The following is a 6,228-nucleotide window of genomic DNA, read 5'->3' as shown; positions in this document are numbered from 1 at the left end:
TGAATTTGCTTCATGCAATCCAACTCTTTTGCCGAATCTCCAATCACAGCTGCAACCTTGCTCAAGGAAGGAAGAAAGCCGGAGAAAAGATATGGTTTTCTCCCCCCGAGAGGGCATCCTAATATCTCTTCAAACTCCTCAATAGTTGGCACCATTTGGAAGTCCCCAAACGTGAAACACCTCAACGGCTGGTCATAGTATTGGGCGAGGGATACGACAGCTTCCGTAAATACCTCCACTGCGGCCAAATCTAAGATCTTCCCGTACACTTTGCGGAAGGCTTCCCTTTGGAGGGGTCCCATCAATCGTCCCAATTCCTTGAGGCTAGTGACATCTAGACCTTTAACCTTGACTTGATAAAACCTTTTGCCATTTTGACTTGTCCCCATCATTTTACCTAAAAAAGGGGTGGATCAAGACTCCGACATGAATGATGCAATGCATATGCATGAAACGGAAAGAAAACAACACAAAGGGGTAACTCACACATACGAGACCGCAGAGATCCAATTTTAATGCTACGTTTTGGGCATGATGGCGCCTCAACGTAGCATTAAAAAGGTTACGCATTAACTCCAAAGAAAACAAACATTACTAACAAGAACTATAAACCAAAATATGCATGAGAAAGAATGGCACAGGAGCGTGTTTGCTCTTTGCCCTTATTTGGGAACTTATAGGACAATATCTAGGGGTCTCTAATAACTATTTCCCCAACCATTCATAACTCACACGGCTGTTTTCTAGAGGTATCATCACTCAAGATAATAATATTGTGGCGGTATGGAATACCAGCGACAACACATTATAAAGAGAGAAAGCTCTAGACGAGGTTTCACTATTATCAAGCAAGTCGGAGACCTAGCATGATGATAGATTCACCTCCACTCCTTAAATTCCCATGAACCCGGGTGTAGGGCCCCTTTTTTTTTACTCAAACCCATGGGTGCTTAGAATGCAGTGTAAAGAATGCAAAATAGACAACAGTTATTTACATTTTACACACTTCAACAAATGCACACACAAAGTTCACAAAGTTCACAATTCCACAATTCCTAAAATAGGCCTAACTCACAAAAATAGTCCCCAGTGGAGTCGCCAACCGTCGCAACGTGCCCTTCGCGGGCGAGCGAGGGCGAGGCTCACGGGTGCGCTTTCCAAAGGAGGAAAGATGCGCGGAGTCGCCACCAACGTTTATTTGTGGAAAACGTCGGAAAAATCGAAGGAAACCGATCAAAATGAAAATTCTAAGTTCGGGAGTTATATTTACGCTTGAGGAAGGTATTAGCACCTCTTACGTTTGTCTCGAAGGACAACAGCCTATTTTTTAGAATTGTGGAAATTGTGCTATGTTACCTTTTATTTCTTTTTATTTTTTGAGGTCGACAAAAGCGGGGCTTTTGCTCCTACGTACCCTCCTTTGAAGAGGAAATCAGACCTACATAGTTCTTCCTTATGCGTGGATCAAGTGATTCTTTTTACTTTGAAAGGTGATCATTTTAAGGTGTTGGACCTTAAAAATGATCCTTTTTACTTAGTAAGAAACTGAAATGATAAACTTCCAAAAACCTGTTTTTGTGGACGAGCTTGACTAGGCGAGTTTGATTTTAGCCTTAGTTTCACTTTAGTTATTTAGTCAATTCAATTAAGAACGAGAAATCCCAAAGAGAAAACGTCCGATTGATTTTTTGCTTTACTTTACTAAAAGGTATTTTTTGATTATTATATTATTATTTTACCTCTTTTTTTTTATTTCCAAGGTGGTTACGGCACGACCGAACGGTCGGAATTCATTTTAACCGAAATTAACGGATGATACAATTCAAACGATCGGTGGAAATTTATTTTATTTTTAGATTAAGCGAAAAATGACTTAAATAAATGACTTAAGCACGTCAAAAGGGGGTATAAAAAGTAAATGAAAACGAGAATGAAAATACATGAAGCAAAATGTGGACCACCACGTGTACATATAATGAATTGAAAAGCTTGGTTTGAGGTACTTACCCGTTGAAGACTGAAGAAAACTAAGAACAAACGATGAATCTTGAAGAACGGTCGAGAATCTTCACGTAATTACTCACGGAAACGTTACGAAAACGTTACGGAAGAGCCTCGGCTTGTATTTTCTTCACGGAAACAATTTTCCCAAGCAAATTCGAAAGAGAGAGAAGTGCCTAAGGGGTTGAACCCTTTTCTTCTTCACTTCTTCCCCTATTTATAGCAAAATAGGGGAGAAGCTTGCCGCCCAGCTCGCCCAGGCGAGCCAGGTTGCTTCCTCCAGAAGCAACAGCCTTCTGGAGGGCCCAAGTGGGCCTGGTTGCTATTTGCACCCTCTGTTTACTAAATGCACCCCCCTTTCTATTTTTTTGTAATTCTTTTTCCGTAACGTTACGAAACTTTACGAATTTCGTAACGATACTTATTTTCCTTCCGCAAGGTTACGAATCCTAACGGATTATGTATTTACTCTTTTTTTAACTTTCGAAGAAGTTACGGAAACTCACGGATTGCGCAAAAACACCTCTTTTCGATTTCCGCCACATTACGGAATTTCACGGATCGCGCAAGCCTGCTTCCTTTTGATTTCTGAGACGTCTCGGGACTTCATTTATTGTGCAACAAAGGACGCCAAGTATCTCAAAGCGGCTAACCAAAGGTTGCATGTTATCAAGTAATAATCCCCGGACGAAATTAGGGTATGACAGGTTGCTCCTATAAGTTGGCCGATTGGGCAAGGACGCTCCTGGAATGAGATCAATGTGATGCTCAATTCCCCTCAATGGTGGCAAACCATCTGGTACACTTGCTGGAAACACATCATCAAAATCCTGCAGAAGAGACTGAATACTAGAAGGCAATTTAAATTCATCAATTGGGTTAGCATGCAACATCTGACATTGAGAAAACAATAAATAGAGGGGTTGTCTCGCACAAAGCACCCTCCTTACCTCCCTTTTTGTTGCTAAATAAAGTTGTTTGCCCTCAAGTGTTTCACTCTTTTTGTTTTCTCTCTTTTCCCTTTCAAGTGTTTCACTCTTTTTCTTTCCTCTCTTTTCCTTCTCAAGTGTCTCACTCTTTTTCCTCTCAAGTGTCTCACTCTTTTTCTTTTCTCTCATTTTTATCTGATCCTCACAAACCTCTTGAGGAGATAATGGTTTGAGAACAATCTTCTTGTCAGCTTGCTTGAAAGAGATTTTGTTGGTGAAGCCATCATGCACTGCCTTGGTATCATACTGCCACGGTCTTCCTAACAGCACATGGGTCGCTTCCATTGGGACCACATCACACAGCACCTTGTCATTATATCTCCCAATGGTGAGACACACCTCAACCTGTTGAGTCACTTTTACCTCTTCATCTTCACTAAGCCATTGAAGTTTGTATGGTCTAGGATGGGGCTTAGTTTCCAAATAAAGTTTGGTCACTAATGTGGAACTTGCAACATTGGTACAACTTCCTCCATCAACAATTAAAGAGCACAGCTTACCATTAATTACACACCTGGTGTGGAAAATATTTTCTCTTTGATTGTCATCCAGTGGCTGCATTTGATTTCCCAACAGCCTTCTCACCATCAACATATCACCCTGCATAGCTTCCTCCTCATACTCTTCTTCTTCCACTTCTTCTTCACTGATTTCAGACTCACTAGTGATTTCTCCATCAACCTTCATGATCATGGTCCTCCTGGTTGGACATTCAAAAGCAATATGTCCTCTGCCTAAGCACTTGAAACATTTTATGTTTCTGGTTCCAGTATTGGATGAGGAAGTGGAGGTGTTATGTTTGCTTCCACCTACACTGGACGCTGCTGACTTTCCATGTGGAGATGTGGCTGCAGGTCAGAACGAATTACCTCCCTCCTTCTTGGATCTGTTGGCCCAGTTTTGGTTGTAAGTATTGGGTGAGTTCCTCCTTGTTGCACTTTTTCTTTTAATTTGTTGTTCAACCCGGAGCGCCCTATGTAACAAGTCATCCAACGCCACATACTCTTGTAATTCAACAACATCTCTGATTTCAGGGTTTAGACCATTCAGGAAACGAGCCATTGTGTCTTCGGAGTCCTCTTCAATGTTGGCCCTCACTAACGCCATTTCCATCTCTTTATAATATTCTTCCACGGTTAAATTCCCTTGGGACAGCCCTTGGAGTTTCTGTCGCATGGTTCCGTTATAGCTAGTGGGCACATACCTTTTTCTCATCACCCTTTTCATCTCAGTCCATGTATCTACCTCTCACCGTTCCTCTCTCGACATTTCTCTCTAGTATTTATGCCACCAAACAAGGGCATAGTCGAAGAATTCAGCTGCTGCTAGCTTGACTTTCTGCGCATCAGTGTAGTCATTGCAGGCAAATACGTGCTCAGTCTTCATTTCCCAGTCCAGGTAGGCATCTGGATCACTTCTACCTTTGAAGGGAGGAACATTGAGCTTTACTCCCTCAACCCGGTTCTGCCTCGGTCCGTCATTACCGCCATTGTTACCTCTATTGCCATCTATATTTCGTCTAGCATTCTGATTGGCTTGGTTCTCCAAAGCTTCTAGTCGTCCATAGACCTCCTCATTGGTACGATCCAGCAAACATTGCATCTGTGCATTCATCGCATCCAGTAACAGACGTTGAGCTCTGTCCAACTGATGATACTCGTCACCACCCCCACCTGCTCCAGCCATAATTCAACAGGAAAAAAAAAGAGTGCAATAAAAATTATTAAGGTTTCAGGACCTCACAACACTCTACTCACGTGTTTAACTCTTAAATGGTAGTACACTCGTGTTTGATGCTCTCAATAGGCTTTTGTGTAATGTATTCCCTCTTGCCTTTTACCACTCGTGTTTCCTCTTAAGTTCCTGGATGGACCAAATTAGACACACAAGGTAATATAAAATAAAAGGAAAGACAATATAATGATCACAAACAGATTTGATTTGGGATAACAACTTGGACTTGATTTGGATAATAATATATTAGATTGGATTTGGATAACAGATGAGCTTTAATTTGGGTAACAGATATGATAACAAATAAGATATTAGATAGGATAACAGATAAGATATTAGGTAGGATAACAGATAAGATATTAGGTAGGATAACAGATAAGATATTAGATAGGATAACAGATAAGATATTAGATAGGACAACATATATGACAATAGATAGGACAAGTAAACTTCAAATGCTCATAACTTTTGCTACGGTTGTCCGTTTGAGGCCCACTATATGTCAAAACGCTCAGAATTCAGAGGAGAATCCTTGGGCAAAATGCTTCTAACTGCCTTAAATTTTTGTTCAAAGATCAAACACCCAAATCCCTTCCAAACTTTTTTTTTGCAATTGTTTCCTTTTTTTCTTCCTTTTTTCTCTCTTTCTTTCTCTCTTTCTTTTTTTTTTCAGACGTCCAACTATTAGAATTCGTTCAATAGGCAATCATCATTAGGCAAACTTGACCATTTAGCAATTTGGTAATTAGGCAATTTTTACCCCAAACAGAATTCGAATAGGCTGAAACAAAAGTTATGAACAGAAGACAGAATACAATATGGTAGGCACAAGAACAAGAAACAAGAAACAAGAACTCAAACAAATTCTTTTTTTTTTTACACAAATTCTGAAAGACACAAGACACAAGAAACAAGAACAAGAACAAAAAAAACGTGACAAGAACAAACAAGAACAAGAACGAAACAAAGACACAAACAAGAACGCTACAAGATGCGAACAAGAGCGAAACAAGGACAAATTACCAAAAAAAGAAAAAAAAGGATAGGATAGGATAGAACCTGTATCAAGAGCCGAAGCTCTGATACCAGATGATGTGAACCTAAGTAGGAGCGAATCGTTTGATACAGGCTACGGAGGTTTGGATGACGCCACTTCCGGTGAAGGAAGATAAGTCAGGGTAGACGCCACAAGGATTACCTTGATAAGTCTGAGATTGGTTCAACAAGGAACTCAGAAAGAAACTTTCACCAAATTTTATCAAATGCCAAAAGTTTCTTTATTGAAAACAAAAACAAATACTTATAGTGTATCTGAACAAAAAGATAAAAATAGACATGGGCCTTCTAAACAGTTTGGGCCAAAATTACAATAAAAATAAATTATAACTAAAAACTTATTTAACTTGGGCCTTCAAGTTAGTTTGGGCCTTCAGCAACAATTAGTAGTGATGTGAATCTTACGGGGCGCGGATCGCTTGATACAGGCTACGGATATTTGGATGAC

The sequence above is a fragment of the Glycine max genome, chromosome 16, assembly GCF_000004515.6.
Source record: "Glycine max cultivar Williams 82 chromosome 16, Glycine_max_v4.0, whole genome shotgun sequence".
In the NCBI taxonomy this organism is placed as follows: domain Eukaryota; kingdom Viridiplantae; phylum Streptophyta; class Magnoliopsida; order Fabales; family Fabaceae; genus Glycine; species Glycine max.
Note: the sequence above shows the minus strand (reverse complement) of the source record.